This window comes from Pinus tabuliformis, chromosome 6 (genome assembly GCF_031772625.1).
Source record: "Pinus tabuliformis cultivar Carrire ecotype Pingquan chromosome 6, CPIR1, whole genome shotgun sequence".
Classification (NCBI taxonomy): Eukaryota; Viridiplantae; Streptophyta; class Pinopsida; order Pinales; family Pinaceae; genus Pinus; species Pinus tabuliformis.
In genome coordinates, this window is record NC_142292.1 from 1,086,750,136 (window position 1) to 1,086,776,056 (window position 25,921).

The 25,921-nt window shown below is 36.9% G+C and overlaps 2 pseudogenes; both read left to right on the forward strand.

The window, feature by feature from the left end:
- The first annotated feature begins 12 nt into the window (after positions 1 to 12).
- On the forward strand, positions 13 to 16,806 carry LOC149262695 (protein NRT1/ PTR FAMILY 8.3-like; annotated as a pseudogene).
- Positions 4,025 to 5,023, forward strand: LOC149262696 (putative kinase-like protein TMKL1 pseudogene; annotated as a pseudogene).
- Positions 16,807 to 25,921: the final 9,115 nt, after the last annotated feature.

A 25,921-nucleotide genomic window follows, 5' to 3' on the forward strand; every position in this document is an offset into this window, starting at 1 on the left:
CAATTGGAACTTATGACATCATCAATAGCCAGAGAAATTGCAGTAGTTAATTGCCTTGGTGTAGAGGTATATTAGTTTTTAACATTTACATAATTTTTGCATTTTCTCCAAATCCTACAAACACATCTATAGTGGAGGAGGGAATGTTAATAATTATTCCTTTAGTTTCATTTTTCTTATACAAACACATGGTGACATGCATGTTTCTTTTGATTCCTTTTATGGAACCAACACATCCATTCTGTAAAGACATTCAGTGGTGGGAAAGACTACTGTACAATGTTATATACATTTCATGCTTGCTAGTTGACTCAAAATGTAATGATCTTTCTCAGGTTGCAATTGTTGTAAGAGGGAGGAACTTCTTTTGTGGAGATTCATGGGTGCGATCTATAGGTCTGGATAGAGCTTCTGCAGATCAGATAGTGTGATGTAAAATTACCTCCCTTTATTCTAGTTTTGTTGTGTTTTCTTGTGGATAGTTATATTTTGAAGTCATATTTTTCTATATTTATTAAATTTCATTTTGCTTTGAATTTTGATTTTCCTTATAAAACTGTCTAAAGAATACAGAACATGTGTTAAAGTATCAACAACCTAGCAATTTTTTTTAGTCAGGCTGTAATATTTCTTGTTTATGTTTTACTGCAGATAATTGTATATAGAACATCTTATTGCTAGTTAAATGAGATGCATGGATTGTATTTGTCATTTTGCCAAGAGGCTTATAAAATTAAATTCACAATAGCCAAAAATTTTAAAGGATATTGATTCATGTGTTTGAACTTTGACATTATTTAGTACATCTTTTGATGGCACTTAGTGTCTAGACCCATGTTATTTTAGAAAGTTTTCCAACTCCATGTGATTGAACCCATAATCTGGCAGATGGAATATTTTATTGATTGAGACCACAACATGTTATATTTGGTGTCATTGCTCAAAGGGTATTCATATTCTTTGTCTCTGCATGCCAATGTTTTAAAACTCAGAGTTGGCCTTGGAATCGGTCAAGGGTCAAATTGGACTTGGACTTCGAATCAAATTGACTAAGGTTTATATGATTTCAATGACTTGGTATTACTAAAAAATATGTAAATTTTAATGATTTTTTTTAAATATTTCAAACCATTAGAGACAAAAAATGAAAAGTCTACTCATGTATATACCATGCTAGGTTGAATAAATCAAAATGACTAAGTGCAATACATATCAACAAGAAAACACATAATCAATGAGACTTTGCCTCTCCAAGTGGCCTCAAAAGTCCAAAAAACACGCAACAGGCTATTGGAGTCTGGCCTACTACATAATAAGTTATTACATAGTACCTATCATTGATCAACATGATCAACCATCAAACTCATCACCATTGTTGGGAATGGGATTCTCAAGAGGAGCTACAAAATCATTCTCTACCTCAGAGTCTTCAGACTCCTCAAGGATATCTGCAATTTCAGTGGTTATAGTAGTACTAGTAGAAGCACGATAGTTGAGCTGCACAGCTAGTGCTTACATGTGCCATGCTTGGTGCTACATCTGCTCTTACTAGTGGATCTAGATCCAAACCAATTCCCCCCAACTCCAAGTGATCAATATCAAAATCAAGATCAAACTCTACTAAGTGAGACTCCTCTACCCATTCTGAGGTTGGATCAATATCATCCAACATAATGGGATATGTATCATGTCTTTTGTTTAGCAATTGGTTGTCTTAGTTGAAGGTTGTATTGCATGAATATGAGATCATTTAACTGTTTTTGTTCCAAATGGTTTCTCTTTTTTGTGTGAATCCACTCAAAGACAAACCAATTATGCTCACACCTAGAAGCATCACAAGTTAGGCTTCGAACTCGAACTACAAACTTTTGCAATTTAGGACACTAGCTACAAATGGAATCCCACTAATGTGTTGCAAAGACAAAGCTAGTTCAACAAGTTAGATTGTTACTATGGCTAAAAAGTCAAGTATATAGATTTTAAAAAACTGACCTTAAAAATACTTTAGAATTGCTTACGTAGTTGGTCCACATCTTTTGTAATCCTTTTTAGGTTTTTTCCAAAGTTACCCAAATCGTTGTAGCGTGGGTACTGATGCATCAATGTACTTCCAGTTATTTTTTCTCATTAGGGACCATGCGCTCCAAAAACTAGTTTAATCCATCTTTGGCCTCTGTAGTCTGATCTTCCCCTAAGTGAGCTTTGTAATGTATCTTGTGTTTAACAAATACTCAACTGCATGTATAGTTGATGGAATTGATTGTTCCATTTGTCATCAATGATGTCCTAGATAGGCCCATACTTAGCTACTCTATCTTTATAGGTTGTCCTTATTTCTCTTTTTCTTGATCCATAGCCTCATAGAAGTATCCCATGGCCAACTTTTCCCCATCCACCAATTGCAACACCTTAATAAGAGGCTCGCCAATTTCCACAAATTTATGATTGTACGATTCTTTCCATCAATCCATCCATATGACATATGGTACAACTTGGTCAAATGAAGCTTTAAAATCCTTCAAGTATTCCTCTATGGATGAGATCGGTTTTTCAAAAGAAATTCTCTCAAGTCATGCAAACCAGGGCCTTTGAAGCCTTTCTTGCTGCAATAACAAAATATCACATAGGCTGGTAGTAAGGAGAGCAAGAAGCATTGAAGGGGATATCTACATTATACCACCATCTTGTTATGTATTCACAAGAAGCATCTTTGTATTTCTTATTCTAATGGGTATCTAAGGTGGGATGAGTTTGAATTGGTTGAGAGCCACTAGCAGAGCTGGGGGTTGGTGTGACATAACTTTGAATGTTCTTTGTTAGGCTACCTAACAACACTAGTAGGGGAAGGAACATAATGGAAGGGGTCCAAGACATTGGTATAGGGGATAGAGGAAGAGTCTTCAATCTCAAATTCAAAACCAACATTTTCTCCCATTGCAACAAGTTGCCTCTTCTTCTATATTTCATTATTTATCTCCTTTTGCCTAGCCTTGTCTTCTTCAATTTTTTCAAACTGACTTTGCATCCTCATTTTAATCTTTCCAATCTCCTCTAATGGTGCCTTGCATGGGGAAACATGGCCTCTTATATCAACCAAGTGTTGTTTTAGCCTATGAATCCCTGTGTTTCTTGCAAAAGTTGTTGTACATCTCATTATCAAAAACATTAGCATGGATCTATGTAGGGTCTTTCACTCTTGGGGTCATGGTAAATGGAAAGAAATCTCCAAATATGCAACATTGAAAACCTACTTTAAACTTCAAAGTTCAAGTTTCAAACTAGTATAACTATGAACCATAGAAGGCTGAAAGTACAAAAATGCAAAGACGGATTTGAAATATGCATTTTAAGGGAAAAAAAAAATAGGGACAAACATAAAATCCACATTTTAAGGAGAGAAAAAAGTAGGGACAAACTTGTCATTTGGCTGTTTACATACTACTTGGGAATAAGAAGAATGGACAGTGGGCTTGTACCCTTCCCCCTTAGATGCCAAATATCCACCACAAACAACCCAATATCATTGCAAAACAAGGTGTAGCCTCCAATATCAATATAACCCACTTCTCTTGAATGTTTCTCAATGTTATCAGAATCGAACCAGTGACCAAATTGGCCGACCCCTTGAACTAGGAAGGGAATAAATTAGACCAAAAAATTGGTTGGCCAAAAAATTTAAAAATATATAATATATTCAAATTTTAAATAAAAACATATATAGTCATGTGCATCCAAACTATTTATACACAAAGTAAATGGAAAGAAATCTCCAAACATGCAACATTGAAAACCTACTTTAAACTTCAAAGTTCAAGTTTCAAACTATTATAACTATGAACCATAGAAGTTCGAAAGTACACAAATGCAAAGACAAATTTGAAATCTACATTTTAAGGAGAGAAAAATAGGGACAAACATCAAATCCACATTTTAAGGAGAGAGAAAACAGGGACAAACTAGTCATTTGACTGTTTACATACTTGGGAATAAGAAGAATGGACAGTGGGCTCCTCCAAGCTTGAAAATGGGTTGTACCCTCCTCCCTTAGATGCCAAATATCCACCACAAATAACCCAATATCATTGAAAAGCAAGGTTTAGCCTCCAATCTCACTCTAACTCACTGTGCTTGAATGCTGCTCAATGTTATTAGAATCAAACCAGTGACCAAATTGGTTGACCCCTTGAACTTGGAAGGGAAAAAACTAGACCAAAACAAAGGTTGACTAAAAAATTTTAAAAATATATAAAATATTCAAATTGTAAAGAAAAACATATATATTCATGTGCATCCACATGAATCCAAACTATTTATACACAAATATGCAAAAGTTCTCATTTATATGACAAGTAAGAGTGCATAGTAATTTAGTGCCTTTGAGGGCATTTTATGAGGGAAAAAGAGGAGAAAAGTTGTTGGCCTATGATTATATGCCCAAAGGTAACTTGGTCGATCTTCTTCATGGTTTGGGCAAACAACATATAAGTTCGGCTCATTGGTAAAACATTTCTTTTGGAGTAGCCTGTGGGCTCACCCATTTGTGTACATGGCTTGAAACACTATGTATCCCATCTCACAGATTTTGGGTTGTCTAGGATGACGAGTCCTAATGCTGTGGCCGAGATGATGGAAGTTGCAAGTCTAGAAGACTACAAGGCTTCTCAACTTTCGAAAATGAAGAAGGCTAATGCCACAACTGATATCTACAACTTCGGTATTTTTCTTTTGGAAATATTGATGGGAAAGAGGCCAGGTAAGAATGCTTCAAATGAGATTGTGGATTTTCCTGAAGGCTGCAGTGCTTGAAAAATGCACCATGCAGATATTCAACATTGAAATTTTGAGGGGAATTAGGAGCCTGATAGATGATGGATTGCTTCATGCTCTTCAGCTTGTAATGGGTTTTGTGCACCTTCACCTGTTGTGAGGCCAGATATTAAGGAAGTTGTAAAACAATTGGAGGAATTAAGACCTAAAATGCATTCTCCAATTATACACACCTAGGAGCCCTGCTCTAGATTAGGCATCTACTTGTTTTGGATTTGATTGCAATCCCCAATGGCATTATGTTTATTAGATCCTTGTGATGTTCCTGTACTAACCCCCTTGGTATGAGAGTGAGGCCCATACACCAATACATGTCTTGTTAGTATAAGATACATAACAACTAGTTAAGTGTGTTTATGATGAATATTGTTGGCTTATTGATTGCATTGCTTACACATTCATATTTAGTAACTATTTCACAGGGAATTTCATTCCAAGCTTGGGACAGACTAGCCTTACAACCCCTCCAAGGGAAAAAATTTTCATTCTTGGAAATGGAAATTCCAAAGGTTTGATGGACCATTAATTTATGTCCACAATTTATTATATCCTTGAATGCAAGTGTGAATCAGTTGAATATATTGTGAATATGTAACTATGTTTATGCTTGAGGAAGATGTTGCAACATACACAATCAACGCAATGGATGATATTAGAACTTTGAATAAGAATCATTGAAATATTTCCAACCTTGATGATAGTATATACAATCTGGCTCATATTGTCAGTACAGGAAGAGACTGGATTTTAACCTTTTTTCTGCATCTTGCATGTGGGGATTATCTTGATTTATTGAAATATGTATGCTTCAAGAGGTCCAAGAAGGGAAATACACTGGGGATGGGTCTATGGATATCCATGGAAGGCCATCTGTGAGGAAAAACATAGGAAACTGGAGAGCTTTCCCATTTGTTTTAGGTTCTCCCTCACCCTTGTCTTGTTTGTGTTTGAATTTGGGGAAATTCAGGAAAATATTGCCACACTATATCATTACAACATACCCATTACAGATGATCTGATATGAACTGTAGGGAATGACTGTTGTGAGGGACATGCATACTATGGTATAACATAAATTTGGCAACTTATTTGATTACAAAATTACATGCGGGAAATGCAGATGCTGCAAAGAATGTAAACAATTTGTCAAGCATGTGCTATCTCACACCACTTTTGGGGGCAGTTTTGGCTGATGCATACTGGGGATGATACTGACAATTTTTGTTTTCTAAAAATTTTACTTTATTGTATGTTGAAACCTTTTCAACTTTTCTCTGGTTTAAAAGAATTTACTTTGCTGTATACTTAAATATCCCCCAATTTTTTCTGGTTTTCAAAGCATGTTCAATTCTATTTTTATCTTTTATTGTTTCAAAAAGTGGATGGACATAGATTGGAAAAAGGTCCCAAGTATGAGGGGTATCTATTTATCTAAGGTGCCAGAGAGGTAATTATTTGGCTAAGGTGTGAGGTCTGAGGGGATTGGGATATCTATTATGCGAATGTTGCTCGAGACCTATACTTGGTCTCACCACATGGAAACTTATGCCATGCACTGATGGGGTAGACCACAATAAGAATGGAGCCTCCGAGATGGCTTAACACTTTGCTTCCTTGAACAATGAACCAAATCCCCAACATGTATGGAGCCTAGTGAATTGCTTAACACTTTGTTGCCCTGAATAGTGAACTAACTCCCTGCTGGCTTATTTGCTTACAATTAATCGATTAATATCTGACTGTTGACCATACTTTAACATTTGCAGGGAATGGTAAAATTGACAATTTCAACCTATGTTTCTGCCTTGAAACTTCCATCCCGCACATACAGTGTCTGCCCAAAGGCAACAACACTTGAATATGATGTATTTTTCCTTGGACTTTACCTGATTGCATTAGGAAATGGAGGCATTAATCCCTGCATGTATTCTTTTGGGCATTGTTTTATTTCATTCATATTATAAAATGTTCAAGAGTATTCCCTGAAGCCATGCCAATATGGAGAGATAATTATTGTTGTGAAACTGTTACAGATTATCACTTTTCCATTTTGCTGCACTTCTTTATGTCATTTAGGTCATCGTAGTTTGGAATTGAAGGGAGCATATTAGTACCAAACCGAAATGTTTTGGTTCCTATGCAGTGAAAAGTCAAAAGTTCTTAATAACCATTTATTTCTATTTGTTTTGTTTTTCAACACATAAACTATTATGCAAAGGGTATTTTAAGTTGTTTCTTATTTTTACATAATACATCCACTATTACAATACAAGATATGTTTTGGATCATATATAATGAACAATGAAGCACTGGAACATTTATGTCGTTGGTTTTAAACATTTATTTCTTTCTTTAATTAATATATTGAAAATCGTTGTAGTGCCTAGAAAACTTTTGTCTTTGGACTGAATGTTAACCCCGTGCATGTCATGCCATTCATACAGAACATTGATGAGAAGATAATTGTATTGACATTTTGAAAACTTTGTTACATTGCATGATATTGTGGTGTACGTTCATCACCTGCTAGTAATTTAAGAGTTTTATTTGGCAGTTTAAAATTTTGATTCAAGGCTCATGGTTCTAAAATTATCATTTTTTATACTTGGATTTTATATGTTTATAATTTCATAACATTAAATCAATTTAGGTTAGAGTCCTTATAGTTGACACTGGATTGTCTGGATAGCATGCCTTTGTTTTGTTGTGTTGTCAAATGATCATGAGCCATTTATTTCTTTCTTTTATTAATGTATTGGAAATTAAAGATAATTGTAGTGTCTGAAAAACTTTTGTCCTTGGACTAAATGTTGATCATGTGCCTATCATGCCATTTATACAAAACATTGCTGAGAATATCATTGTATTGACATTTTGAGACCTTTGTTACATTGCATGATTTTGCGGTGTGCATTCAGAACCTGCTAGTAATCTGAGAGTTTTATTTGGGAGTTTTATATTTTGATTCAAGGCTTGTGGTTATGAAATCATCTTATTTTATGCTTGGATTTTATATGTTTATAATTTCAGAACATTAATTCAATTAAGGTTAGAGTCCTTATAGACAATGTGTTAGGATATTCTGACACATAGGAAATAGTTAAGTTCAACTTGGTCTAGTATAGAGTTAGGTAAAGTGTGTTTCTTTACCGTTGTACATTTTGTAACTTACAATCCGACGGTCACGATATGTAGTGATCCGATGGTTCACTCTCTCCTCGGTATTACCGACACTTGATCCGTGGCTTGACACTCGATTGGTCCATGAGTTCTATTTAAAGCGCATGGAGGGTCATTGTTCGGGTAATCCATCTATGAGAGAAAGCTTATGTAAATTTTCATTCTTTGATTAATAAATTGCCTGAAGTGGCCACGTTGGCTCAGGCCGTGGACTGTTTCCCTCTTTGAGGGTTTTAAAAACGTCAAAAATACTGGTGTATTGATTTGAGATCTGGTTGTGAGCGGTGTCCTTTTGGTTTTCTTTCTGAGGAACTTACCCTGTAAATTCCTACATGGTATCGGAGCTATTTGAGGGCCGCGTCCGTTGGTGATCCAAATCTGAAGCCGGTAGAACTGCATGCGGCTGTCGTTTCCTAGATCTACTATTTCTGACTGCTTTCGGGCCGATAGGACTGCTCTGTTGTGTTCGGAGCATCTGTTCCAGTGAGGAACCCCTTTCGTTTCACGCGAAAAGGTTTCCGGTAGCCCTATCTGCGTCATTTTTAAGATCTGGAGGTATACAGTGTTTATCTGCAGTTTACTGTTATTTTCTCTCTGGTTATTTCGGTTTCTGTTTATTTAGCTTTTTTTTATTATCGGATCTATACCTTTTATTTCTGTTTATGCTCTTTGCCCTGCGACTCTGTGCGATCTGGGTAAATCAGAAACAGAAAGGAAGTTTTTTTTCTCATGCGTATGCTCTTTTCCTGCACCTTAGTGTGATCTTGGAAAATCAGAAATATTGAGAAAAATATTTAGTTTCCAGCTAAAGCTAACTTCGAGCCGTAAGGTTCGTTTTTTTATGCATATTCGTGTTGGGTTTTGTGTTTTTGTTTTGTAGGAAAAGAGAGCTTTCTCAAGGCAAGCACGCAACCCAAGGCCCCCCCCCCCCCCCCCCCCTCTCTCTCTCTCAAATTTTTTGTATAGCTCAATTGGTTCAAAGGTATTTTAAGAGAGTAGAGGTCTTGGGTTGAAATCTCCATTTTGTGGGGGCGTTTTTTTTCATTCCCACACATTCGCACACTTTGCCGGCAACTTCAACAATTTTTTTTCAAAAAGCCATAACTTCTTCATCCGGAAGCCTTTTTCAGAGCCGTTTTTTTTTAAAACAGCCTAATTTTTCGAGATCTATCCATTGGAACACTTACTTTCAGCATCTTCAGATTCAGTTTTTTTTTAAAATGGAAAGTCCATGCCAAGTCATTCTTGATAGCACTAACTACTTCCAATGGATAGCCTACATGGAAGATTTACTTAGAAGTAAAGGTCTCTACAGAATAGCCACAGGCCAAGAGAAGAAACCAAAAGATGAAGACAAGGATGCAAAATGGGAAAATAGACAAGATCAAGCACGTGGTTTGATAGGGATGTCTATTTCTCCTGATCTTAGATTCCATATTGTAGAACTTGATACTCCTCATGAAGCATTGGAACAAATCACTAAAGTTTTTGGGATTAAAAATGAAATTAGAGCCCATCAACTTGAAAATGAGTTGCTTACATTGGATCCTAATAATTTTTCTTGCATTGAAGATTTCTTGTCCAAATTCAAGACCCTTAGATATCTCTTGGAAGGTGTTAAGGTTAAGAAAGAAGATAATAACCTTATTTATTCCATCCTTACTAAGTTGGGACCAGCCTACTCTGTATTTGTTTCCACCTTCCATTCTACAAGGGAAGCTTTCATTTGTCAAGGAAAAGACTACAAGGCCCCTTCCTTTGACTCTTTTTGTGATTCTTTAATAAGAGAACAAGAAAAACTCTTACACCTTGGTCTTCTTAATCTTGGAAACTCTTCCAAGAAAGCGTTAGCCGCCCAACAACAACCAAATTCAAAGAATCCTAAGAAGTCATATCCTAAAAAGAATGGTCCTAAACCAAACAAGTGTCCTAAGCAAACTCACCCTCAAAATGAAAGATCATTTCAGCAACATGATAAGACCAATAAAAACAAATGGAAGAAGACTGATAGACATTGTAACTTTTGTAATCGAGATGGCCACTTAGAATCTAAATGCTTTAAGAAGATGGAAGCCTTGGAAGTCGCAATGAAGAAACATAACATCCATGTGGAGCATTCTTCAACTTCAACTTCAACTTCATCTTCAGGAATGGCACTTTCTGCATGTCGTTGTCAATCATCTCAGTCTGGTTATGCATTAAATGTATCTTCTTCTTCTCATTCTCATGAGTGGTTCATTGATTCTGGAGCCTCTTATCACATGGCCAAAAACAAAGCCATGTTTTCTTCTTTAAATGATTGTAACACCAAAAATATATATGTTGGTGATGATAGATCTCTTAATGTTGTAGGGACTGGAACTGTTAATCTAGATAATGGTCAGTTTAATGATGTACTACGTGTTCCAACCTTATCCTGCAACCTTCTATCTGTATATCAGATAACTCATTCAGGTGAAGGTAAAATTGTTGAATTTTCACCTCATGATGTTGTAATCAAGGATCTAAGAGATCCTAAACAGATTCTAGCTACTGGTATTGCTGATGATTCCACAAGGTTGTATAAGTTTCACAACTTTGGGTCATCAAATCTTCCCTCAGTATTTGTTGCTCATAATGATGAAGTGAGCAAACTTTGGCATGAGCGATTTGGTCACTTAAACTATCGCTCCCTTCAGCATCTATGTAAAGAAAATATGGTGACAGGTCTTCCTATGGTATCTTGCAGAGATGGTGTTTGTTCCGGATGTGTACTCGGAAAACATCATCGGGACAGTTTTGAAAAACGTGCCTCTTGGCACGCCTCAGCCCCTTTACAGCTTGTGCACAGTGATTTATGTGGTCCACTTCCCGTTGCTTCATTCTCTGGCTGTATTTCTTAACTTTCATTGATGATTTCTCCAGATGCACTTGGGTATACTTCTTAAAACTCAAGAGCGAAGTATTTAACACATTTTTGGCCTTCAAAGCCTTTGTTGAAAAACAATCTGGACATCAAATTCTTAAGCTAAGCACTGATAATGGTGGAGAATATGTTAAAAACACATTCATCAACTTTTGCACCGAAAATGGAATTCAAATGCAACATACTGTTCCATACACTCCACAACAAAATGGTGTAGCTGAAAGGAAAAATCTCACCTTAAAGGAAATGGCTAATTGTATGCTGCAATCTAAAGGACTCAGTCTTAGTTTTTGGGCCGAAGCAATTAATTGTGCAAATTATATAATCAATCGCACTCCTACTAAGGTTCTAAAGAATATCACTCCAGAAGAAGCTTGGAGTTCCATTAAACCAGATGTAAGTCACTTTCGTGTTTGTGGAAGTGAAGCATAGGCCCATATTCCAGATGAAAAGCATAAAGCTTTAGAACCTAAGAGTGAGAAATGTACTTTTGTTGGATATTCTGAAGATGTAAAAGGTTATAGACTTATTCCATTTAAGTCCAAAAATGTTATCATTAGAAGAGATGTAAAATTTGATGAAAATAAATCAGCCTGCGAGCCTAGTCCGGCGGATGTGCCACCTCTTCCTCTCTCTTCTACTTTTGAAAACATTTCTTCTTCAGATGATGAAAGTGAGGATGACAATCCTCCCCCACCTTCTCAGGATCCTCAACTTCCAAGATGGGTCCGTGCTACTCGGGATGCAGCAGGTGATCTTGCCGGTGATCCTACAGATCAGCGACGTACACGTTCTCAGTTTGAAAGAGCCTCTTCTTTACTGGCTCAAGCTCTAGTAAATCATGATCCTGACACTTTTGCAGAAGCTTCAGGCCATCCAAATTGGGAAGCAGCTATGAATGAAGAATATCATTCATTGTTGGCAAATGATACATGGGATCTTGTTCCTCTACCAAAGGGACGCAAACTTGTTAGATGTAAATGGGTTTACAGAACCAAGTATGGACCAGATGGGAAAGTAGATAAACATAAAGCTCGTCTTGTTTCTAAGGGCTTTTCACAGGTTGAAGGCATTGACTACACTGAAACCTTCTCCCCTGTTGCCAAAATGAACTCTATCTGCCTTGTTCTTTCCCTTGCTGCCTCTTTAAAATGGGAATTCCATCAGATGGATGTTAAATCTGCCTTCTTGCATGGGGACTTGCATGAAGAAATCTATATGGAACAACCCATTGGCTTCATCCAAACAGACTCCAGCCTTGTATGTCGACTTAAGAAATCCCTTTATGGTCTCAAGCAAGCTCCTCGGGCTTGGTATGCCAAAATGGATAGCTTTCTTTTAGAATCTGGCTTTTCTAGGTGTTATTCTGACAATACTGTCTACACCAAGAAAGTGGGCAACTCTCTTATCATCCTTGTTCTTTATGTTGATGATCTTATTCTTACTGGTAGTGATCCCAACCTTATAAACCATGTGAAGTCCAGCCTTAAAAAGAAATTTTAAATGACAGACTTAGGACACTTACACTATTTTCTCGGTCTTCAAGTCTTGCAATCCAAGGAGGGTATTTCCCTTTCCCAGTCCAAGTATGCTTGTGATATTCTTCGTCATTTTCACATGGAAGACTGTAAGCCAGTGCCTTCTCCTTTTCAGTCTGGAGTCAAACTTTCAGTCTCTTGTACTTCTCCTGAAGTTGATGCTACCTTATACCGTCAACTTGTAGGAAAACTATTGTATTTAACCCATACTCGTCCTGACCTTTCCTTTGTTGTTGGCCTTGTTGCTCGTTTTATGCAAAACCCCCGTGAAAGTCATTGGAAAGCAGCTAAAAGAATACTTCGTTATGTTCGAGGTACAGTACAGTTTGGGATTCATTACAGTGCTAAAGCAGCTCCTCTATTAGTTGGTTTCACTGATTCTGATTGGGCTGGTGACCCTGATGATCGGAAGTCTACTGCCGGTTATGTCTTCACTCTTGGTTCAGGACCTATTACATGGGCTTGTAAGAAACAGGCTGCCATTTCTCTTTCGTCAGCAGAAGCAGAGTATCGTGGTGCCGTGGAAGCCAGTAAGGAAGCCTTGTGGCTTTGTCAGATCCTATCAGAGTTTGGCTTTGAGCAGCAGCATCCAACCACACTTTGGTGTGATAATCAAAGTGCCATTCAGCTATGCAAAGATCCAGTCCAGCATCAGCGCAGCAAACACATTGAACTACACATGCACTTCATCAGAAAGCTCATTCATGACCATGTTCTTGAAGTGCAATATTGTTCAACAGATGATCAGGTTGCAGACATCTTCACAAAGGCTCTCACAGAGGCGAAGTTCACTAAACTTCGATATATGCTTGGAGTTCAGGAAGTTGTCACTAAGGGGGGATAGGCTCTAGTGCCTCCTTCCTTCTCCTATTGTGTCATATTTGTAAATCCTTCAATCCTATCCTAAGTTGTTCTTAAGGGGGGATGTTAGGATATTCCGACACATAGGAAATAGTTAAGTTCAACTTGGTCTAGTATAGAGTTAGGTATAGAGTTAGGTAAAGTGTGTTTCTTTACCGTTGTACATTTTGTAACTTACAATCCGATGGTAATGATATGTAGTGATCCAACGGTTCACTCTCTCCTCGGTATTACCGACACTTGATCCGTGGCTTGACACTCGATTGGTCCATGAGTTCTATTTAAAGCGCATGGAGGGTCATTGTTCGGGTAATCCGTCTATGAGAGAAAGCTTATGTAAATTTTCATTCTTTGATTAATAAATTGCCTAAAGTGGCCATGTTGGCTCAGGCCGTGGACTGTTTCCCTCTTTGAGGGTTTTAACCACGTCAAAAATACTGGTGTATTGATTTGAGATCTGGTTGTCAGCGGTGTCCTTTTGGTGTTCTTTCTGAGGAACTTACCCTGTAAATTCCTACACAATGCTAGATCGTCTGGATAACATACCTTTGTTTTGTTGTGTCGTCAAATGATCATGAAAATAACGTAGTTATTTATAAATTAGACTTCCTCATTACTCATTACTTTCAAGAGATTTTGCTAGCACATGGCCATAGTTGCACCAAGTACATGTATCATTGAACTTGCTCTTTAGCATAAAAGTCAAAATAGTCATGACCAAATTATAGGTGACTGAAAACAAGCACCACCTTTCTTTTGATATCCTACTTGAGAGTTGAGTTTTAGGTTAGCAATCTCATTTTCTGCCGCATATTGTAGACCTAAACTATTAGTATGAAATTGAAACTTTAGTTTTCATTTTTCACAGATCCAACAACATAGAATTTTATAAATGTAAAAAAATGATAATCTACAAGATGCTTCCTTATGCAATGTTTTTCATCTTTTGAACTTGTGGGAAATAGCCACAAAACTAAATATTAGGTTAGTTGCAACTGTGCATTTGATTATTTCTGGGAGTAAGCATGCCTCTTTAAACATTTCAATTGTCATTCACTAAATTTTGTGTATTTTTTCGAGTCCAAAAGCCACTGAATCAGTATGTAAAACTAATATGTGATGGTATTTAGTGTTTTTATTGAAACTACTAAGTTTTATTAGCATGACATGCAAAATGAATGACTTTTACTTTGGATGCATGGACAAAATGATGTTTGAAGAATGTGGGTTTGTAGAAACACTTGTTTCCTTGGAAGTATTAATTCTCTTCTTTGAAATGAGAACACTAAAATGACTCAGGTTACATGTTTAACATTCCCTTTTATTTCAAAACAATATTCTGTTAAGATATTTATCTATAGTATGAATAGGCAATTGCAAGGAGATGATCATTTTAGCTAATAATAACAGAAAAAAATCAAGTTATGCATACCATGTATGCCAATAAGTTATGGCCTTCTCCCATGAAATTTTGAGATGTCGCATGAAACCCAAAAGTTATTCAATAATGGTAACAACTAATTTGCAAGAGGTTTGGCTTTGGACTTGAAAATTAGAGGGTTGCATAATAACGTAACAATTGTCACATTGACATTTTCATTTAGTCTTATTGTAATTATTTTACTGGAGTTTGATTGAGATAAAACTTTTATTTTTTTATTTTTGAATTTTATTTTGGACCAAAGGGGCACTTTCCTAAGGGGTGAGGTTGGCCCTATTTTCAGGGCATGCAAGGGTGAGGTAAATACTATTCACTTTGTTTTTCATAAGCTTGAATCCATTTTTTTTGGAAGAGAAGGTGATGTCAAGCGTGTCTAGAGTCACAGGATGAGATTCAAAGTTTTCTGCAAGTGGCTAGGACAAACCTTCAAATTCATGGTGATGAAGGATGTACTTATGATAATCAGAGAGTTATGTTTGAACTCAGTGTTTGTAGCTTCAATTGGTTTTACTTCTTAATTGATGTTGGGGCTCTTGTTTCCAACAACACTATCATATGGATTGAAGACAATGTTGGGTGGGGATGGGGGTTTGCTATTCATACCATTTTTATGGGATTAGCCGTAATAAGTTTCTTTTATGGGACACCATTATATAGAATCCAGAAACCTGGAGGAAGTTCCCTCACACGGTTAGGTTGAGTAATACTTGCATCATCACGTAAATCACAAAAGGAAGTCCCTCGAGATAGTTAAATGTTGTACGAGGTGGAAGACAAGCATTATGTTATTCAAGGAAGCCGAGAGATAGATCATACAAATGATCTCAAGTACTCCTCTTACCTTTTTTCTTAACTTTGAGGGTTGGTTTTATATGATTCTTTTATTTACCAAAATAATTGCATTGAAATGAGCAGTGTAAATCAGAAAGTTTCAAGAGTCTAGAACTACAAGTTGACATAATTACAATATAAGCAAAATGATATATATATATATATATATATATATATATATATATATATATATATATTCGCCCATTAATATTAAGGATTCAACTTAAAATGGTTATAGTTGTCTTAACAAAGCAACTGTAATAATATATGATGATAATCAGGATAGTGGATTTTCCAATCCTTGGTACCATGAACCAAGTGGAGGCACTGAAGATTTTGATCTGTATGTTTCCATATGGGTGAGTGACATTGTATTATCTGATGTTTATGCTAAATGTCAAAAATGTTTGTCGAACAGGGAATGACCATGGACACCAGCATTGGTTTCTTTGAAATTCCTGCAACATCGTTATCTATATTTGATATACTCTGTGTCATGATATGGGTTCCAGTTTATGATCACATAATTGTGCATATTGATTGCAAGTACACTAGAAAAGGGAGGGGGTTTATTGAGTTACAATGAATGGGTATTGGGCTAGTTATATCAATAATTTCTATGGCAATAGCTACCTTGGTTGAAATCAAGCATTTTGATATTGTTAGAACTCTCAATTTGGTCCAGGATAGTCACACCAAATCCCATGACCATTTTTTTGAAAATTCCCCCGTATTTCTTAGTTGGTGCTTCATAAGTTTTTTTCTTTATAGGCAGCTGGAGTTTTTCTATGATTAGTCTCCTGACGAAATGCACAATTTATGCAATTCTCTTTCTCTTCTTACAACAACATGAGGAAGCTATTTAAGCACCTTAACTGTTACCATTGTCACTTTTGTTGGTATACATCACTTATGTACAAAAATACTAGTACAAGAAACCCAACTAGGGCTAAATTCCAAATTCTTTGTGATGCATTACAATTAACCATGAGTCATTTCTCTTTGCTAAAGTGATTACATAGTTTTCTTTAGCATTATATTGACCAGTAAAATGTTTAGTCAAATGTAATTAACCATTTATCAGTGTTACACTATTAGATATATTGGTTATAGTACTAGTTTTTCATTAATATTGATCATGGAATTTTCTTATATCTTTACTATTAGGTTCTGTTTTCAAATTGAAACAGAAAAAGGAACTTAAGTTGGAAACATTGGAATAAATTGGAGAATGGCCTAGAGGATATGCAAGCTTTTTGTTGCTTAGTTATACTATGGGTAGATGTTCATATTATACATTGATGTTATGCCCAGATACTGTGCTTACAATTTTAACATTTGTAACAAATATTAGCTAAACTTTGTGCTTACAATTTTAACATTTGTTTAGCCGTTATATTTCAGGATCATTTTTATTGATCGTTGTATTTTGACATATTGAATTAATTAAAAATAAGAATCTCTCCCAATTATTTTTCTAGACCCCATAGCTAGTAGGATTCAAGCATGTAGCTCATTATTCATAATTACATCATGTATACTCACAGTTTTTTACTTTGGCATGCAAATTAGTCTTTTAGAGGCAATTTTTTATGCTATCACAACGGATTTACATGATTCACAAGGAGATAAATCAATCTATGGTGTAATTGCAGATTTTGGGATTGATAATTATAGGTCATTGATAGGCTATAAATGTCTTCAAAGTTTCACCTCTAATTGAGTATTCAACTGAACATATTGAGTGCTTTGTAAATGACTATTTTTTCTTCCACCCACTTTTCATAACTTCCATAACCATTGGGTAGGGACCTAAATTTTCGATGTTCTTTTGTTTGTTTAGTAAAATATTTTCCAAAACTTTAAAAAGTTTTATATTTTATTGAAAGTTGTAGAATTTACAATTTGTGAAGTTCGAAGGTCTAATTTTTTAAAGTCTGATTCCTTAAACAATGCTATCTCAATGGAAGAGCACCTTCTTTACAAGCAGGAGGTTGGTGGTTTGATTCCATCGTGCCCTGATATTCATATGGAATGACGACTATTAATTTTTGGTGTGGGGGATTTTTTGGCCATCACCAATGAGCTTATCGTGACATTTTTTGACCCTCACCAAAATATGAAATGGTGATGGTCAATGAATGCCACCATATATATGCGTCAATATTGATAGTCATAAAATGGCCATCACCATAAATCACATTTGTTCATATGAAATGGTGACGATCACTATATGTCATTATAATCATTATTTGTGACAAACCTTGAATGTCAGCACAACAACTATACTTTTGGAAATATGACCTTTAGTGACAGTCATTTTTTGATCACGAAGGCTCTTTTGACCATCACTAATGAGCCTATGGTGACATTTTTGGACCCTCACCAAAATATGAAATGGTGATCGTCAATGAACGTCACCATATATATATATATGCATGAATAGTGAAGGGCATGGAAGGTCCATCACAATAAATCATTGTTGTTCATATGAAATGGTGACGGTCACTATCCATCATTATAATAATTATTTGTGACAGACCTTGAATGTCACCACAAAACTTATACTTTTGGTGACACCACTTTGGTGACATTCGATTTTTTAGTGACAGAGGCTAAGGCCCATAACCATTGCTCATATGAAATGGTAAAGGTCACTATTCGTCATTATAAATCATTATTGGCGACAAACCTTGAATGTCACCACAACACCTATAGCTTTGGCAATGCCACCTTTTATGACGTTCATTTTTTGGTGACGAAGTCTCTTTTGAGTGTCACCAATGAGGTTATGGTGACATTTTTCGATCCTCACCAATGTCCTTTTTTCTTGTAGTGCGATTTTCGATTTCCGACATGCTAATCCTCCTGATTTCCAATTTCCGATATGCCAATCCCTCTGATCTCCGATTTCAAATATGTTAATCCTTTTGACCTCCAATAATCATATTTCCCTGATCTCCGATCTTTGATATTCCCAAACCTATGATTCTTCGAGAAATCCCTCATATCCATATCAGAACTTCCATATCAAAACTTCTTATCGGCTTTCACTCCTTTAAACCTCTGATCCAAGACCTCCGATAACTACAATGCTTTGATAAGTTAGACCTGATATGAATATTAATGTTGGTATAATCAGAATACCATGTCGGCCTGTATATTAGAACGTTTAAATGGTAATAATTATAAAACTCCTAATATCAAATCTCCGATACAAGGCTCCGATATAATGGGGTTGATAAATTTGTTAAAGGGAGTTGAATATTGTTGGTGTTCAGATATGAATTATGAATTGCAACCTTCTTCACATTTATTGTCAACCCGGGGTTCGTTAATTATTTCAAGGCTACCATGAAAAATCTATGCAGGCCACATGTTCCCTACCTAGCATTGAGCATTCACAAAGCACAAGGTCCAATAAGCACAATAAATGAAGTAACAACAACTTAATTATAGTAACAACAAATTGCAGTAAAAACAATTTGAATTCACAACAACTCAAAAATCTAATAAATCATTAACAACAATAGAAAAAGCAATCATAACAACACAACCAACACAAATCTATGCACACAATTAATCCAACAACACCTAGTCAGGAGAGTGGGCCCGACTCTCCGATCAAGGTGATCGGACTGTCGCAGAGAGTGAAGATCACGCAAAGTTCAGGAAATCAGACTTTGCATTAATCAAGAAGAAAACAATAGAAGTCTACTGTTACACCTCTCAGATAAATTATGCATTTCTACTCTGTTAACCCTTACTTATACATTGTATCATTACATAAATAGTGTTCAAAAAACTCAGGAATTATGGTAGCCCTTTCTGCTCACAAATATATAATAATCATTTGAACAGAAACAAAATTCAAAAGATAGTAATCATGTTGATCTATCAACTCCACATTGGTTGAACATCATTACAGTCCCTATCCTAGAATAGCATAGAAATCTCACTAACAATCATTGCGTCGATTCCTATCATGCTGGTTTTCATTATCTTGATTATGAAAAGGAACTTTAGATAGGAATTTGTATAAGCATCGTTCCCCTAGGACTACATTTCATTAATCAATATTTCAAAAAGACATGCCAAATGGATATACCTTCATTATTTTGAGACATGAATTGACCTCACAAAATCTATGGAATGGATAAGGTGAAATCGATAAGAGTAAGTGAATGGGAAATTTTATCGACCAACATCTCCCCCCAACTAGCTTGGTTGAATGTCCTCATGCAAATCGTTTCCTATGAAGATCAAGTTTAGATCCACTGTGCTTGACATTGGGTTATGTAAGATCATACTGTTTGGAAATTTTTGTCTCGGGATGTTTAAACCCATTTGAGTGAATGATATCCTTCTACCAGTCTTCATTTGCCTCATAAGCTGATCCATACTGCTTATAAGGCAACCATATAATGGGAAATTGGAAACTCAACCCTATCCAACAGACCCCACAATGTTGTATGCAAGCGATATAACGTGGAATTATTTTCAGTGCTTTGGCAAAATTGTGGGCCCCAAAAAGTTCTCGCGCTTGTACTGCTGATGATGAGAGCATCCAGCACTTTTGACAAGCATCATTGGCTTCCTCCTAACAGGTGCATATCTACCTCATACACATGTCAACACACCACTGTTGTGTCCTCAACATCTAGTCTATTCATCCTTCTAGTTGAAGGAACCTTTGATGTCTATTATAAATATCCACAGACTGGAAGTGCTCCATTTTGATCATAAGTGGGCAACTTGCTTGGTTTTCCTCGAATGTTTTGAAGCCCTTCTTCCACTTAACTTGATTAATCATGAAGTACATGAAGGCTCTTAACTGAATGTCTCCCACATATGGTATTGGATTAAACGACTGGTCAGTTTCCAGAATGTAATTATGCATATATAACTCACAGAACAAATGTTGATTTATTTGATTGTGAGTTCTCAAAATCCTCAGGAACTGCATGGAGTCTTCTATATCATGGCTTATCTCCTGGTGGGTACTTTCCAGACATAAAAAAATATATTTCTCATGGAGGAAAAGGGCACAACATTTAGCAGGGGGCCTGTCTGCCATTATCTATTGCATTAGGGTAAATATCTTGTCCTTATATGCTTTCAATAACTAGACCCATCCCTGCAATTCTTCAATATTCTTCTATAGCTTTTCCTGCTACCGCTTTCCCTTCTCCACATGGGTGATATGATTGCCCACCACTCTTACTTCTTGCTCCTAGATTTCCTTTACTTCTTTTCAGTGATATTCTATGGGAATTGATCCTCGCTGAAAACTAGAAGCAGTGGCCTTCTATTTTTGAATCTCTGCTATCAATAGGAACTCACGAGCCTCTACAACATGGAGAAGAAACTTAGTTTTCATAGATCATGAGGTTGTCTCCTTATCCTTTGTCTATACTACCACTGAAGCTGTTTTGTTGATTCTTAGGGTTGGGGTAGCTTGACCAACATTAATTTTTTTCTTTCTTTCCCATTTCCACGACCATATTACGTGTTTCCTTAATTTAGAAATTTCCATTTTTAATTGAATTTTTTCTTTGAAAAACAATCAATACCAACTCTGGATGGAGTCTTTCCTTTTCACAAGATCCTCGATAAATCCTTGTTTTACGAGGACCTCCTCCATTTGTCTCGGGGTTGGTATTGTGTTTAGTGGAGTAACATCAATAATTTGACCGATTAGTTCCTGCTTTACTACCACTTCCTCTACTCATTCAAATATCGGTACTGGTGGGGTGGTTTCAGTGCCCCCTTCTGCAAATTCTGGTACCGTCAAATTTCTCTCTAATTGCTCACGATTCGGTATTAATTCCTACAGAGTAGTACCATCAGTATCTCCTTCCTGTGGTCGTTCTGAGGCCATAATATATTCTTCGACTTGGTCATGAATTGACACTAATTCTTGTGGAACTATGTAAACAATTATTCTTTCTTCTATTCATTCAGTGGTTGACACTAGTTCTTGTGGAGCAGTTTCAACAATAATTTCCCCTTCCATTTTCTCAAAAATCGACATTTGTTCTTGTGGAGCAGTGTTGAGGGTGGCCTCTTCCTCCATTTGTTCAACAGTTGACACTAGTTCTTATGGAGCAGTATCAAGGGTGGATCTTTCTTCTCTAATTACCCCAACAAGCCTAAATTGTGGAGGAAATATCTTTTCTTTTGATACGCAGGTAGAAGAGAGGAATTTCCTCGCCCCTCTCAGTAGGGAGGCAAGGAGTGGAGAACGAGGGGTAACCTCCTCAATTTACATTCTATTCACATCCTCTGCTTCAGTTCCCTCATCTCCACCTCCATTCCCCACATCATCTTGCTGGTTTATCATCTCTTCATCCCCCTCTTTCTCTACTCCCTCCAGTACTTGTTCCATCACTTCCTCCTCCAACAGTTCTTCTTTGGCCCTTACTGGAATCATGGCTACGACTTCCTCTTCTGCTAGCTCAACCAGCTGTTTCCAAGTCACAGGGGTTTGTAAGAGGGCATGTATCACCAATAATCTGATGAGTCCATGATTTGTAAGGAATGCCAATGAGCGGGCCATTAATTGAAGATTGTTCCAAAGGAAAAACAAAATATCTAAGGGATGCGTTTGGAAAAATCGAAGATATGCTAAAATACTAAAATGATACAAAGTATGAAACCTTTGCCCAAGTTTGTGGAAACAATCTCCAGTCATAACCTTTCCCTTTTTTACCACATTCTCCCCTACTTGCAATAACAATTTCAGAAATTTTGGCATGGGTGTTTTCCGGGCGAACCACTTCTGCCCCCCTTGTGGCAATCTGCCATAGTCGAAATGACTTCTTCTATGACCTCAATTTCTAGTCCCCAAACCCTGGAGTGATTACCTTCCAAATTTAGCGCAAACTCAATTGGCACCCCTTCATTGAACCCCTATAACCTTTCAAAGTAAATGTTTTGCCAATTTAATGTCTTTAAATTGTCATTCATAAATTGTCAACCAGGGTATGTATACTAATGAAGTATAGGTGCACTATATGTGCTAGAAGTTATTTCTTATGTCGTTATGTTCTTGTTAGGGTCTAAACTTAAGATTAGTATGGATATGGTGTCGTTAATTATATTAATGTCTCAATCCCTAAAGTTATCAGCTAATTTCTTAGGAGTTATTCTCTATTGAATCAGTTTATGGATGATATGAGAGTGATTTTAGATTCTTCTTGTGTTAGGCTATTTTGGATTTTTAACTTGAATTTTTATGCCGCAGCTCTAATTTACTAAGTGCAAGAGAAATCTATTCTATCAAACTATAGAGGAATATTGTTAGAATTCAATTGTTAAGGAGAAGACTCTCACTCTTTTACTTATTCAATTTCATCGAAACAAGATATTCTGAATAACAACTATACTATGAAGTAAACACAGTTGGACTACACTAGATAAAAATAAAATGAAATAACCATGTTGTACCAGATAAAAATAAATTCAAATAGCAGATTAAACTAGCTATAAAGCAAAGGGATGTGCTCATGGATATAACGATTCACTCTCAAACTCATCATATTACATTTCTTCACACAAAAATAGAGTATTCAAGGAATGAAAAGAAATGTAATTGCAATTGGTTAAAGACCTGTCACTTGTCATAGGGGCCCTCCACGAATTAGTCCATAATCTCCAATCAACGCATTTCATACAAACATCAAACCAAGTGTATTACCTGCAAAATGAAATTCAACAAACAATTTCAAAAATTACATCATGCGGCACACAAAAATCACAGTGCGGCCATAGTTTTATAATAAGTCTTTGGCATAAAAGCATGAGGATTTTAAGCCTAAATATCTTTATTTCAACTAAACTATATCGCTAAATGTTGTAGGGAAAAGTATCCGACTCGGATGACCCTATCCCACTCTAAGGGTGATAGTACCTCAGCAACAACTGTAAAGAAAACTACTTAAGGTTTACTTCTTTATGAAAGCAAGAGAGAATGAAGAAATGCACTAACCGTTGCCTTGCGCTTAATGTCGAATCCAAATTCTTCTCTTTGCTTGCTTGCTCCCAGCTCCTTGCTCTTTTGCTGGCCCAGCTACAATGAGATCCTGCAAAATAATCAAGAAGGGAACTACAAGAAGCATGCAATCATAACTGATTCAAGGATTAGCATAAATCAAATATACAATTATCACAACATATCATTGAAACAAGTGCATATAGAAGAACCTCAATAGCTTTTATTAATAGAAGAAGTAAAGTTCTGAGAGTGTTACAACCATTGAAGGCCCCAATCCATCAACACCTCCCAGCAGAAATAATTTCTCCTCTTCACCTCCTTCAAGCAATCACCCAATAGCTCTATAGTGAAACCAACAGCATATCATTACTTTGCACAAAATTCCAGCCTCCTGAGCTCATAGGAGAGAGCTCAATATATAGATGAATTGAGAAAGGATGAGTCAGCTTGCAACTGATGTGTAGCTGCCTTGTGTCCTCTCCCTCTTCAGTTGATCTTCAGTTCTTGAGTCCACTTGGAGAACCTTGCTTCCACTTGGAGAAACATAGCCTCTGACTCATCACAAGGCGAAATCCCTGATCCAAGTGTCATTTTTGGAAGATTCCAGAGCAATGACTCAGTGTGCCACTTGTCCCATCTCGCTCAGCGCAGGTGGCCTTTGTTCTACCTGCTTTGCAACGCAGGTACACCATGGAGGAGTTGAGTTTCAGCGCAGAAGCCTAGTGGAGCACCTGCTTTGATTTCAGGATTGCTTGTTTTTGAGTGTTTTCAGGTGGAGAACTGATCTGAGAGCTGTTGGTTTGCTGACCTTGTTCCTCTAGGGGTAGGAACATCATGTTTAGGGACTTTGGATCCCTTGGATTATTGACAATTCATGCCTGATGCTGCAAGGCACAAAATTGTCTATAACAGATGCCCCCTAAAGTATGAGGTCGTTTATCGGGTGAAATGCTTTATTAGGAGGATCCGAAGTTCATTCAATCTGCTGAGAAGTGTCCTGTAATAAGATACAATACAATACATTATTTTTCATACTTTTTCATGATCTAGCTGAGGCGGGCATTCCCATGCTCAGCTTTATAAATTCATTTTGGTACATAGAACAGACGATCGTCTGATGTTAGACTGATAATTCTCTGCTGAAATTATCATCCTTTGAGAAGGATGATCATCTGCTGCAATGATGTACACATCAAATGTCTTTATATCCTGAATATATATCGCAGCCCGGATGGATGAAACTAGATCCGGGGTCTTCAATCTCTTCCGATCTTCACTCAATGTACAAGTCGATCCATGTGAGAATTTCTTGAAGTCGAACACGGAAAGACATCGCTTGATTACCGGTCAATGATGTAAACCGTTAACAAGCGCGAGAGGAATCACCGATAAGGATGATGACCCTCAAGGTACAGCAGTACAATTCACATGGTGGGAATAAAGGACTTGGCGTCGACCACCATGCAAAATCCTCTGGTCGAAGGTCATTGATGTATACCTGTCGCCGGAAGTGAGAAACTTGCCATTGAGGCATGCAAGCTTCAAAGTACTGAAGGGGTTGTTCCTAGATCAACTCCTTGGATAATGAGCTGATGTCGACAAGGAGCGATCCGTCAAAGGAGGGCCTTAATGAATCCCACATCATTGACACGGAACGGAGCTAGTGATTGTGATGAGGTGAAAACAAACTGTGATGTATGATTCAGGGTGGCGGTCATGAAATGGATGAAGGACAATGTATGGCAGTGGATGGGACACGGTTGACTCTTTGCAGAACAACATCTCTTGAACATATAACGACACTGATGTGATGGATCGGTAGCATTACCCCAACTGTGGATGGTGTGGCGAGGACCATGGTGATGAGACCGATGAATGAAACAACCCAACCCGATGTGATACGGAGGACAAAGTGTCATGTTCAAGAGCGACTTGCTACCATTAAAGCTATGAGGTTCTCCCAATTTTTCTCTAGTCATTGCTGACCAGTACCTCTTTATTTTTGTCAAGCTTGAGGAGGATAACATATGCTTGTTCTATAACCTGCCCTTCGGGCAAGCCCATCGCTATGTTTTAACGAGCCTAGCGATAGGGAAACTCGTTCTTGTCTAAAGACAAGTTTGTCGCTATTTAATGAATTTAACGAGTCTAACGACAAGGATAACTCGGTCCTTTTAATTTTTAGAGAGTCTGAAAAGGTACATAAAGTCAACTCCAGAATTCCTTTTTCGTCATCTAATCCCTTAAGTCCGAAAAAGTATAAAACAATACAGAAGGGATGAGTTTTCGGTACTTTTAACGAGCCGAACAAAACAAGCGCTCGATCTTTTTGTGCAATAATC